The sequence below is a fragment of the Scleropages formosus genome, chromosome 24 (assembly GCF_900964775.1).
Source record: "Scleropages formosus chromosome 24, fSclFor1.1, whole genome shotgun sequence".
Classification (NCBI taxonomy): domain Eukaryota; kingdom Metazoa; phylum Chordata; class Actinopteri; order Osteoglossiformes; family Osteoglossidae; genus Scleropages; species Scleropages formosus.
Window position 1 is genome coordinate 4309868 of NC_041829.1, and position 14151 is coordinate 4324018.

A 14151-nucleotide genomic window follows, 5' to 3' on the forward strand; every position below is an offset into this window, starting at 1 on the left:
TTATTTCTGTGCTCCATGGACTGTGTTTGATGTAACACGATTTAACCCTAGGACTCATCAGCTCCTTGCAACCGTTTAAGCATTGTTTTAGCTTGAATAAACCTACCCCTGTAAGTCATCAGAGAGAGAGCGAGAGAGCGAGAGAGAGAGAGAGAATGAGAATGAATACGTGGACCATACAAGTGAAACAGCACAACAGTAATTCACATTTACTTCAGCATTTCCACTGACAATTTTATATCTACCATTGAGCTGAAAATGCAGTAATACCATGGCAAGCTGGCTATTGACTGAACACCCCATGCAGACTTTAAATTAATAATGAACTATGCATTCTTCTGCAATTTCAAGAGTTCAAGAAGTTTGATAACCTTAGCGTGACTGAGATTGCTTGGTTTAGTGTGTGCTGTGTACTGACAGCTGTTCTCCTTGGAGCAGGCAGTGTAAAAATCAAAAATTTTATATTTACCTCAGAATGGAGGCCTTAAGTGCGATTGTGATGAAAGCAGAAAAAAAAAACCTCAAAATGGACAACAAACAAAACCCAGTTTACTTGGATGTGACAAATGTGGAAATGTCACAGTGTTTGCTTTAGCAGAGGATAAACTGGGTGTTTGGGCATTACGGATTAAAATTTGTAGGGGTGGGCTGAACGCACAGAGAAGGGAAACGCGACCGTTTTGCCTTCACCTGCAAACATCTTTGTATTTTCTGTATTTATATGGCAACGTTATGCTCAATGCCCTCGAAGTGGAGGTAATTTAGAAAGGGCAATGCTTAACAGGTAATCAGGTACCATGTCCCACCTGTTCTTGGCGCAACTGCTAGAAGTTCCCTAATCTTTTCAAAGGATATTACACAAAAGGGAACCATATTTTGTTAATTGAATCACTGAAGTCAACCATCAAATTTCCCCTGAATTAAAAAAAAGCTGGCAAGCCAGTGAATGCGTCACAGTCTTCTATAATCCTATTACCTTCACACTTTGTTTCAATGAAAGCTAATTAATTTGACTAAGCTGTCGGCATTCCTCAAAAAATCAAATTGGGAGATTACTGGAGAGTGACTGTTTGAACCCTGTCCTCTTTGTCTCGAGCAGACAGATAAAGTGTGTTGGTGTGTTTGCAAAGCCTTTGCTGGGTATCATTGCAGCATGCAAGGGAAAGAGGTGCAGGAGATGTTATACAAATTGAAACCGTGTTTGTGAATTACATGGTACCTTAGTGTGTTTGCTTTCAAACTCAACTCACAGGACTTGAATCACAGATGAACAAACAAGAATTCCCAGAGATGAACTAATTTTGTAAAAATAATTAAAATAAAATTATTTTTATTTTAAGTCTAATCTGCTTCTTAACTTGACATCTCTTCCACTAACCGGTGGATGAAAAAGGGAGAGGATGTGGATGAGATGGGATGTCTCCCTGGACTTATTTCATCCATCGCCAACAAACGCTTGTCCAGAGATGGGGGTGTGGCGAGCTTGGAGCCTTAACCAGTAATGCTGGGCGCAGGGCCAAGAGGGACACGTCCAGGACGGGACGCCAGTGTATCACAGGGCACCCCAAGCAGGGCTCGAACCCCAGACCCGCTGTCACAGTGTTTGCTTTAGCAGAGGATAGCCAATGGGCATCAGCTGAACCTGCCATGCCGCCACACCCCCAAGCCTTATTGCCACCTAATATAATACCAAAATCAGCAGAATCAATTGTAGACCTAGTTAAGTAGAAGCACAGCAATCTTTAACGAAACCATTAAATCCTTCATAAATCCTTCATAAAGTCCTTTGAATTTTTTTTGATTCAAGAGATGGTGCATATTGGGCTTGGGTCCTGTCGGAATTTTCTGAATGAATAATAATGAGATCATACTTATAACAGGACCGCTACCTAATTAGAGTTTCTTGGCCAAAATTAATTAAACATGGTTAATGACATTCATTTTAAATAAAATAAGACAAACAGATGTGTGGGCAGGAGATAAGAAAAGTTTGCCTGCAGAAACAAACGAGACTGATCTTTTTTCATTTCTATTGATTACCAATTCTGTAATGCAATTCATTTTGATGAGCTAAAGGTAAGGAACTGTAACAGTGCGGGAATTCTTCTAGCCTTATACCTTACGCAGCCTCAGGCAGTCTGCCAACTCCAGAATTAGTTTTACCTGAAGGGTCTTCAGAGAGGATGTCTGAAAGAAATGGAAATGCATTTTGCAGGCAACGGTCAGAATGGATCTTGCCACCAAAGCAGGGGAAAGAAACTCAAGATGCACTACTGGGACAAAGGGCAGCCATGTCTGACCATTTGAGAAAAAGAGAGGCTAAAGCTGCAGTAGCAATAAATATCCTTAAGCGTTTCATACACACTTTATGAGAACTCAAATATATTCCTTCCACATAAGATTAAATTCGTTCTACGCCTGTTAGTATCTCCAGGGACACTGGATGGAGAAGAAGGCATTAATGAGAATAGAAATGCCTGGAGAAGTGTATAAGAGGATATTTGACATTTTCTGAATGTTTCCCATGCTCCCCGTATTTTATTAAAACGCCAAACCATATAGGTAAGTCACACTTCATGAACGGATGAGGGAAACCTGCAGTCTTACTGGATTTCAGCTCTCTGCTCAGATGCTGTCTAGTGATGGAAAAGAAAGCCTTTAGTGGAAGCTGTGGCTCAAGTTAATTTGTTTCTGTGTCCCCAGCGATTGCAGGTATTTTTATGTTTGTGTGTATAAACATGCATGCATGTTTCAGTTTTTGTGGGAGTTTACCAGGGCATAAGTGTATGAAGAAAGTTGTGTATCCATCACAAGATAGTCCTTTGAAGCTGTCGCCTTGCAGTCTGAAGGTCATAAGTTTGAATGCTCCTACTGTAGTACCCTTGAATGAGGTACTTACCTTAAATGCTCCTGAAAAAATGCCCAGCTCTAAAACTGGCTAAGTATTTGTAGTTACCTTGTAATTAGTTGTTAATTGCAAAAATCTAACATGGCATTTGCTGAATAAACATGAATAGATGATATTTTGGGGTAAATTGATTTGTGAGGCCATGTGTCTATAGAGAATGTTATTTGTGGTTAGCAGAGGATGATCAAAGATGTGTAATAGTGCCTTTCATGCAGGAAGATTTAACAGTATTAAGAGAAAAGAAATTATGTCAATTTAACGTATTGTTGGGTTGTCTTGGACAAGAGTTGCGCTTATAAGGACGACGGACGCAAAAAATTTGATTCCCCTCAGTCTGCATGGGGTAAATTGAACAGATGCTTGTAAACCACACAATTTACAGTATTATAAGAAAAGATGGAATGTACAGTATTCCTGAAACCACTAATCCCACTGGCAGAAGAACCCTGTTCACTCGCCAAGTTCCTGCAGGACAATAAGACACATCGGCCTGTCACTCAGCCTTGGATCTCATACAGGGAGCGAATGTTAGCATGCTGGCTGGAAAGGGCCTTGGATGCAAATGCAAATTGGCTTTGTTACTTCTCTTTAAGCGCCATCTTCAACTGAGATATGTGGTTAAATGAAAAATGACTCAACAGCTAGAGAGTGAGCGAATCTCGTTAAGAGATCCTGGGGCTGTAGGCAGTGTGAGTCGGTGTTGAGGACTGGCGTCCAAGGCTAGCACTGTCTGCTGCCAAACTCATGGAAGCAGAACATCACCGGAGGCTTTGGGGGGCTGTGGGGGGTTGTGGGGGGCTGAGGTGTCTACTTGATGACCATGTCAGCACATTCAACGCTATATCTGCTGATCGGTGCTGACAGAGAACAGCTTCCTCAAGCTCCTCCCATTCGGAAAAGTGGTAGGGCTTGCTTGTACACTGGCTTTCTGAAGTAGGTGGGTCATCCTGCTACTCTCACATTAGTTTCTCCTCATCAGAATGCAACGGCTTTTATCAAGGTTGTTGGTTCAAGAGTAATGGTAAGGGGCAGTGAACAACATGTGCACAGTGTTCGGTTGAGTTCAGTTTTGCTTCCCTTGTCCTCGGTCGCTCGTTTTTATCGTCAGTGTCCAGTGTTTCGCTCTCTTTCTTCAAAAGGAATTAATTAAAGAAATAATGAACATTTGTCAACATTTGTGCCATAGCTGCCCATGAGGAAAATATGATAGAACAGCACTGGATCACAGCAACACTGGGACAGAAACAGTATGAATAGAGATGGGAAAAAAAATCTATAAACGTTCATAAAACAAGGGTGAAATAGCATAAAACATACAGAAAGCATGGACAAATGGTTACACTATTTCCCATGTATGATCCTGGAACATTAAGACATTCCAGAGAGGAGTTCAGAAATACCAGAATTCATTTCAGTTGTCATCCAGATCAAATGATAGTTTTTCGGGCGAAGGAATGAATAATTTGGGTGGTAGTTTACCAAGAAAGTAAGGCGGACAAATCAGACTTTTTGTTCTGAATTGTTGACAGCACCATTGTAATAAGATTGTGTCCTGTCATAATTCCAGAACAAGAACATTTTCACAGCCTTTTATATCTCTATACAGGTGGTCCCCGATTCATGATGGTTCAACTTACTATTTTTTCTACTTCACGATGGTGAGCTGGCGATAGGCATTCAGTAGAAACCGTACTTCGAATTTTGAATTTTGATTTTTCACCGAGCAAGTGATACACTGAGCGATACTCTCTCGCGATGCTGGGCAGCGACAGCAATCCGAATCTCCTATTCTGTCACGCAGAGGTGTGTATCAGGTGTATTAAAGGCATTTTCGACCTATGATGGGTCTCGCGGAACGTAACCCCATCCTAAATCGGGGACCACCTGTACCTATCTGTGTTCAAATATAGCCTAACACTAATTTGTGATTTGACAGTTATAAGGTCTATCTGAATTATAAAATGAGAAATCTGTGCCCGTGACCTTCAAATACAGATGCTCCTCGACTTACAATGGTTCGACTTAAGATTTTTTCGACTTTACGATGGTGAGCTGGCGATAGGCATTCAGTAGAAACCGTACTTCGAATTTTGATTTTTTTTTTTTCCCGGGTAGGCGATACGCGGAACAATACTCTCTTGCGATGCTGGGCAGCGACAGCAATCAGCGTCTCCCAGTCTGCCACGCTGTTGTGTTTTGTGCATCCATCATGTCACAGAAACGCCCATGTGTGTCTCCTGCTACTGGTGGGAAGAAGAGGAGGAAGGCAATTATTCTTGAGGAGAAACTCAAGATAACTGCCCAGCGTGAAGGCAGCCATCCTGTAATGGCCAACGTACGCTGTGCTATGATATTCGGTAGGTTACGTGTATTAAATGCATTTTCCACTTATGATATTTTCGACATATGATGGGTTTCGCAAAACGTAACTCCATCGTAAATTGGGGACCATCTGTATTCTAAAGTAATTATCAAAACTTTATGAATAAAGAATTTTCCTTATTCATTATTATTATTATTATTATTATTATTATTACTATTTAAAGATTGTAACACTGGTTTCTTCTTCCTTTTGTTCTGTTGTTCTGGGAATTTCAGCAGTGGACTCGCTGGCCACAAAAGACTGGCATCAACAGGTGCGTGTTATTAATGAAGGGTGAGAGAATTACCAGAGATTTACTGGTTTGCTGGAGTTCCAGTGATGTATTTTTCAGTCTGAGAGGTCACATTATGTAAATATGAGCCCATGATTAACGCCTGGACTGCGGTGCAAATGATCACTGCATTAATCCAACAGAGGTCCTTCTCGAAGCCACCCATCTGCGAGCGCTGGCGCTTAACAGACAAACAGCCAGGAAATTTTTCTCCGACAAGCCCATACACCAGGCCTGAGGCTGCCCAGTAAGCAGTGATTTCTAAACAAAATAATTTGCCTCTTATCTAATGCGCCATAATTGCTCCTGCGCATTATTCTTCTTTGTTTACAGAGGCCGGATCACCTGGCATCACATTAGCTTCATGTTCCTCCGCAGGGCCGTTGCTGCCAGCCCAGATTCGGCGGCATTAGTTTGAGTCCTACGACTGTCCACCGACAAATACCAACACAATTACCGCTGTATAAATTGCTTGTCGTTCTGCAAAATCCTTTCAGGTTTTCCAGAGAGCTGGCAGACATTGTCCTCTGAATATAAAAATATTCACATCTGAAGTCATTATCTGCTGGCCCTCTTTCATGCCTGCTTTGGCTTCACTTGAAACACTTCTAGTTTTTCATGCATGTGCTTTATGTTTTCTGAATATCCCCATTTATTTGTGCTCTTTATGATTTTTAATGAATGCTCCACATTCTTTGAGAGAGCTGCATTCCCCCCCTTCACTTCTTTTATTCTTTGCAGTCACTGTACAAACTCCGGATTATGAAAGATTTGATTTCTTTCTTGAAACCTTTGCGCGTCAAAATTATTTTATATTTTCTTTTTCATTAGCCAGAACAATCAGCTTCAAGTTGTGTTTTGGCAGTTTAGTGATTTTATTGCAATGTTACAATAATTTAGTAATTTGGTGATGATTATGATTAATTTCGAAACTGTAGAGAGGAGGACGAACGAAGATATCGGCTGCCTTGTCCTTCATCTCGGTTATAAATCATGGAACTGCCGCAACTTGAGGAGAAGTTCAGCGGCTCGCTGAGGCCTCTAGGGAATCTAGCTCTGGGTTTGAATTTCACATTCAGTGAGAAGCCATACAGTAAAGCAACAGCTGTTTACATTCTCTGTAACCCGTGTAAAGACTGAAACCCATGTAAATGCTCTCCTCACCTGCTCCCAACCATCTTTTTTCCGCTCCTCACTCTACGACTTGCCAGAGCAGATGGCCGCGATGTGGAAGACGGAGATGGACAGCGTCGGGGGAGTGTGGCGAAGACGGACGGCTCCCGTTGCTGGCAGCTCACAGCGGGACCAAAGCCCCTCACTCTCAGGTCCCCAGGGGCCCCACGGAATCAGTAATGGTGCACACTTCTCCACATTCTTCCAGGCACAGTTTTATCTTCCTTTTCATAGTGCTTATGCTCTTGGTGTTCTTGGGCTTGTTTTATCTTTTACTACCCGTCTGTAATGACTCTTTTTATTTTAAAAAAGTATGTCCACTAGCCTTTCACCCATTCTGTGTATATATGGCTAATCTTACCAGAATTGATGCATTACATCCTGAAGAGTACTGAGATCACATCTGCTTCCAAAACGTCACCCTTAATGGAGAACATGTAAAACCAAAATGAACGGATTTAAGGTTCAGGTGAACACTGCATTTGAATTATCCTGAGTATAGTTATGAATAATAATATGAATTCCAGATTTAATTAATTTATTTGGTGGCGCAGTGGGTTGGCCCGGGTCCTGCTCTCTGGTGGGTCTGGAGTTCGAGGCCCACTTGGGGTGCCTTGCGGCAGACTGGCATCCCATCCTGGGTGTGTCCCCTCCCCATCTGGCCTTACGCCCTGTGTTGCCGGGTAGGCTCCGGTTCCCCGCGACCCCGTATGGGACAAGCGGTTCAGAAAATGTGTGTGTATGTGTATTTTTATTTAAGGAAAATACCCAGGTGTATAAATGGGTAAATAACTGTAGACAGCTTAACACTGTAAGTTATTTTGGAGAAAAACATCATGTAAATGAGCAAATGTAAATGTTATTCAGAAAGCAACAGGTATTTCTCTCATGCACATACAGTTTTTATATTATCTACACCTTTAAAGTACAGACCTGTCAGTATCCTTATACCTAACTGTATGTCATAAAGCAGGACTCTTGGACTGTGTGAAAAGTCACTGTCACGTCCCACGGGGTCACTGCCCCTCCTGGTCAGAGGCGGCGCCACTCAGTGCCGCTAGTTAACGCTTACCTATCACCTCACAGTCTCGTAGGACATGGAGGTATAAAAGGAGCCAGCGGAGCAGAACTACTTGCGGATTCTTAATCAGCGGTTCTATTGTGCTCTCTTGGCGATTCGTAGTCTCTTGTTCCCACAATCTGTTTCCTAGGTGTGCATGTTCCAGTCCCGAGTGCCCGTCCCATCAGTCCCTGCCTCTTGTTCTCCAGTCCTGGTCCATCGTTCCTGTCCGGTATTTCGTCACGTCTCGGGGTTGCGGTCATACTCACAGATTAGCGTTTCACTGTTCACCGTAGTTCAAACACCGTGTGTGTTTCCTGGTCTCGTGTTTCCTGTTTCACTTCCACCGAGTGTCTTACAATACGCACAGTACACTTTTAACATCACACTGCACGTGAAGTCATTTTATATTTCGTCTGTGTTTGGACGTAATAGCAACCAACGCGCATCCGTGTCGGACTCCCGTCCGGACGCTACAGTCACCATCATTTAGAGCACAGTGCCTGTAATATAAGAAATATGAAAAAATGTATGCAAATCTATATGTAAAACAGATACAGCTGGAAATATTTTGCTTAGTATGAAAAAGAGAGTGGGGGGTGCGGTGGCGCAGTGGGTTGGACCGGGTCCTGTTCTCCGCTGGGTCTGGGGTTCGAGTCCCACTTGGGGTGCCTTGCGATGGACTGGCGTCCCGTCCTGGGTGTGTCCCCTCCCCCTCCGGTCTTACGCCCTGTGTTGCCAGGTTAGGCTCCGGCTCCCCGCGACCCTTTATGGGACAAGTGGTTCAGACAGTCTATGTAAAAAAGAGAAGAATGGCATCAGTAACAAAAAAGCACAAGTGAATAATTCTTTTACCTGGTGTTTCTTTACCTTTTAGCCTGTTTTAAGACTACGGCTCCATTGTATTTTCAGTTATGGGGCATCTAGCCTAAGCAGGGGTAAGTGTCGAGTTGAGCGACACACTTATAGGACAATAAAGTACACCACATCAAAACTGTAAAATAAAATTTTTTAAAAAATTGAATGGCTTTTCTGCTTTCAAACCCATTACATGGATGGGACATTTCCATCTTATCTGTTCTAGACACCGTGTTCCTTTAATTCTTCCGGGTTCTTTTTCTGTGTTCAGAACTACAGGCTGACTTTGCTGCCACGCACGCGCAGTGAACTCCTTGGCATTGTTCACCCATGAATGCATCTGCACCGTGTGCTGAACACTTCAAGGACTCCAGCCTGTCGCTAGCGTTCGCGTTTCATCACGACTCAAAGGAAAAGGTGCCGGAGCAGGACAAAATAAGTGCTGTGTTATTTTGGCGCAGCCTGATGGTGCGGCGACACAGTGGGAAAGCGCATTTAGATATAAACTGGCAGAATGGCACTGACAGCTGAGTTGAAATACCGACTTGCAGCTTGAGGGAAGTGTTGAATCCAGCTGATGGTCTGAGCTGCAGAAAATGTGCATCTTTGTGTGTTTAGCTAATGCTTTTCTATAAAGTGACTTACAGTGTTATTAACAAGGATTTGTCCATTTCTACAGCTGGGTGATTTTACCAGGGCAATTCAGGGTAAGTACCTTTAGACTGATCAAAGATCTTCTCGTAGGAGGTGGGATTCAAACCTGGGTCCATCAAGTGGAAGGCAGCAGCTCTAATCACTATGCCACCTGCTGACTCCTAAGGGTTTTACGCACGTCAATAAAACACATCACTTATGGTGATTTCAACAAGGTCAGCTGGAGCGCTCATTCTTTTTCACCTTCTTCTATGCCTTTATTTTCCTTGTATTTGTTGCATTGGAGATGGAAAAACTTTCATTTTATATTACTGAGTTACAGTCTCATTGATTTTGGGTCCTTCCTGAGCCACTAAAATGTGAAATCTGAGGACAGTTTAAAGTTCAGCTGTAAAATCAGAGCAAGTGCTCTGAACAAGACTGTGACAGAGACTCGGCATTGTGGCACCGTTATTGACCATAAGGGCATTGTAATGGAAATTCTAACATTACTTACTCGTATTTTTGTCATTCAGGACGACATGGCTCTGATAAGGGCAATACATTTGCAGAACACATGAGGAGAAAGGAAAAACAAAGGTCTAAAACTGACCAAAATCAAGTCCATGTGCTAGCAGCAATATACTGGAATGGAGTGGAGTGGAATGAAATCTAATTTTATTCCAAAAGTTAATTATTCTGCTTTAAATGTATAGACTTACTCATTGTATTGTTGAGGGCCAAGTGGTAACCAAAGCGTTAAAAAGTTTTGACTTCACACTGTAATCCTGGATGACAACTATGGCACACTGTAATTTTTCTTTTTTTTAATAATCTAAAATACATTTGAAAATACGAGGTAAAGACGCAGATTATAGGAATTTATGAGCTATGTCTGTAGCACATAAGACACAGATGGGAAGTGATGAACCGTGGTGTTACAGGTCCACATTGATTATATTTGCAGGCCACCTTTCTGTCACCTTCCCAGGTGATTGCCCCATGTGGAGAATGTTGTCACTGGGCACCCCGACTGTACAGGAGCTAAGGGAGACCAACATGCAAAACCACCACGTCTCCCAGACTCAGAGGCTGGAAACAAGAGACCCCAGAGGTGTCCATGGGAGACTTGAGCAGTTACTCAGAGGCATGTTCTGCAGACAGCCCGTACCCCAAGGATGCTGAAATGTTGTTCGTTCCAATTTCACACCGTGCAGTGAGTTTCATCGCAGAAATGAACTTCAAATAGCAAAAATGAGTTACAGATGTTCTTTCAAAACAAAAACACTGCTAATGTTTAAATGAAACAATGTGAACCCTTTGTATACATACTAGACAAAGGGATATGTTTATGCAGACCTTCGTAATTAGTGCAATCAGCTTTATATATAGACACACACTTGAAAGCACATCTGGTGTACCAGACCCAATAAACGCAGCGTTTTGCTACAGTGATTTAAAAAATTTGCAAATATGTTAAATTGAAACAGTCAAGGTGGGTGAATGGGTTGGAATGAAAGCGAGACTCCACATATTCCTGCATGGAATGAACTTTACACCGTTAAAATAAAGGAGGGGTTTTTAACCTGGGCTTCATGGACCTGTTTGGCGATATCTGGATGGGCTTCAGGTTTCAGAGGATCCATGAACTGCAGGATAATTAGATTATAGACTTGTTGCTACCTATGACATAATTGTAAGTTAATGAGTTTTCAGTGCAATAAATTACATGAAATATTTTCTTTGGATTTATTTTTGGTCATTTTTTCCAAGAAGGATCCTTGGCTTTTTCACACACACTGTCTGAAACCACTTGTCCTGAGCAGGGTCATGGCAAACCAGAGCCTAACCCAGTAACACAGGGCACAAAGCTGGAGGGGCCACACCCAAGATGGGACGCCAACCCGTCGCAAGGCACCCCAACCAGGTCTCGAACCCCAGACCCACCAGAGAGCGAGAACTGGCCATGTCCGCCGCACCACCATGTCCCCTTCCTTAGCATTCATTATATAAGGGGTCTGTGGCCTACCAAAGGTTAAAAACCTCTGAACCAAACTAATGTATATATGCGCTCCTGTTGTGACATACGATATATTAATAAAGTTTTAGCTTCATGCTAAGCCCTCAGTTTAATGTAAACTTAGAAAAGAAGGTATTTTGTAACAAGGTACTTAATATCTCTTTAAGTTATGAATGCCTTTCATTGCAACAATTCTACAACAGAGTATTCTTAAAGACCTTAAAGCAGAGCTTGAACTAATCTCTTGCAATCTTCCTCAAATGAGCATCGCCACCGACATTCTGAGGGAAGGCTTAAAGGGCGTTCAGCGTAATGTGCGTGAAAATCTCATAAAAGTGTGGTTGGGAACCCCCCAGCTTTCGTGTGTAAGCACTTGCCTGATAGTTACCATTCCTATTCCTTGATGTCTGAGGGCCTGGCTTACCAGAGGGAAATTCGCAGATGCGGTAAAACCCTGGTATGCGCTGGGTCCATGGTGAAGTATGCAGCAGAGCTGTCGCTTTTGCAAGTGCATTGCCTGGATTGGAAAGTAGCGTTGGGTTTGCTTTCCCGCCGAAAAAGCAGGTGTCCTGGGGGACTGTGCTCCATATGTGCGACACCCCGGAATAAACAGAGCCACAGTAGTGCTCAGATGTAGACGTATCACCTTGAGTGGATTTCACAGGGAATAATGACCCTGGAAAACAAGGATAATGAGCTTGACAATTAGCAGCACGCTGCCGTGACTGCAGTCAATGGTCTCATTGGTCATGTGACCTCACGAGGAGAAAAAGTGCGTCTGGTGTTAATTATGGTGTCTGCGGCTCGGGTCTAAGGTTTCCGTGACAGGGTGAGCAGAGAGGCCGAGAGCACTGAAAAAACGTTTGAAGATCACTGATAAATTGTTTGAACTGTGAATGACGTGATTAAGTTGAAGATCTGGGCCGAAAAGCCCTTTTGCAGCTTTAATTGCTATACTGTAATTTAATTACTGAACTGTATTATGGTTAAGATTAGTTTCTATTTATTTAGCTTTTGGCGTAGTCTTTATCCAGGTGTGAAGGAATGTTTTCGGGTCTTTGTTGCAATGACTGCAACTCAGTTTGGATAAGAACTTTACACCGGCATTACAGACATACAGGTTACATTTTTTCAAGACATTTTCACAACCACACCCACACCTCAGTCAGAAGTACCTGGCCGTAATCGGAGCAGCCAGGTGTAAAGAGCACCACTCCACTTCCCAGTTGCGGAATCTCGCTTGAGACAACTGACCCGTCTGTGCTCTTGAACCTACCTCGGCCCACGTCCTGCTCCTCTTTGCTCCCTAGTCCAGCTTTACATCTCCCTGGTCACGACTGCTCGCTTCGTTCCTCGACTCCGACTCCGGATCCTCACTCCAGCCCTGTTTGCCAATTGGCCGACCATTCGCCTGTCCCTGATCGCAAGACCCAGCCTAGTCCTTCGGTTTTGAAGAAACAATCCTGCGCTTGGGTCCAACCTTCTCCGTGTCCTCTGTTTGCCCTGACAGATGTATAAATTTTGGAAACATTACTTATCTTAATAGCATTTCTTTACTCATCTGTTTCCCGAACTTTCTGTCTGTTGCAGAGCGAATGTGATCTGGTTGTCCCCACCCAGCCATTAGGTGCTAGTAAAATGCTCCAAAACTGTATAGGAGTGTGGAACCGCCTCAATTCACCTCCCTTCCACAGTGTTTACAGCTTGTGTCTGGTGGTGCCATAGGTGGGGCTTCAACCTCATAGCCCCTGAGGTGTTTGGGTGTTGGATGTTGGTGTACCCCCCTCAGCCTTCCACCCACATTCCATGTTAGGCGTTAGACTGTCACAACCCTAACCAGGAGAAGCAGTTACCATGAACGAGTAGCTCAAAGTGAATAAAATGTCAAAGAATTTAAAATATAATGGCTATATCCAAGACTTTTTGCAGAAGCTAACCTGTAAATAAATGAGACATCGGTATTACTAAGCTTTTGATTGTGTAGATCAAAAAAGCTGAAAGTGGCCAGAGGCTGACAAATTTTGCACTTGCCTATTGGATGAATCTCTCAATGATCAGGATTTATTAGGACATTGGGAAATTTGGGGAAATTATGGATTTCTTTTTTCTCCAATATTAACTTTAATGTAATCTCAATTCAACTAAAATAGTGAAATGCCTTTCATTTTTTTTTTTATTCATGATGTTATCTGTGGTTTCTACAGAACCAGAAAACAAATTGAGGGATTTATGTACTACTAAGCTTTTACTGATTGTATTGTAGTGGTATGAGTGATTCTTGATTTACAGACAAATCAAGTTACGAATGTACTTCCCATCCAAATTGTGTTCATAAGTGGAAGAACCAGTGCATTATTGCAATTACAGTTTTTAATTTAGCTTTTTATTTAGTCCGATATGTGACAAAATGCTTGAAGATGGCAAAAATGGTGCAGTTCTGATGTCTTAGGCCCATTCAGTCCACCAGTTGAGATGCAGGGAAGAAAAGAAAGAAGTATAAGACAGCAGTGCAGTCAGACTGATGGAAGGAGCTGAGATAGGATCCCAAAGGACTAACCGTGTCTGCATCTGAAAAAGACGCCAGCCGAAGAGTGCCTGTCACACACCCTGGAGTCAGTACACAAACCAAGACTGAGATGTCTTCTCCCTTCGTGATCTCGGCGTGCCGTTTGTCAGGGTTCCACACGCGTTACTTGTCGGTGTCTAGATTCCCAGTGCACAGACAGGATGAGTCTCTATCCCACCACCCTAATAATGCCTTAATGAGAAAAATTACTAAACTCTACACACTCTCTTCTTTTCAACTAGAGTGCACCTGGTCAGGACATTTCTATTCCATCTGGAG

The 14151-nt window shown here is 42.8% G+C and overlaps 1 long non-coding RNA gene across 1 annotated transcript; it reads left to right on the plus strand.

Annotated features, from left to right (window-relative positions):
• The first annotated feature begins 5496 nt into the window (after positions 1–5496).
• On the plus strand, positions 5497–7293 carry LOC108936563 (uncharacterized). The gene is made up of 3 exons (XR_001966292.1): positions 5497–5544; positions 5706–5809; positions 6774–7293. It is a non-coding gene; the product is annotated as an uncharacterized LOC108936563 (long non-coding RNA).
• The last annotated feature ends 6858 nt before the right edge of the window (positions 7294–14151 follow it).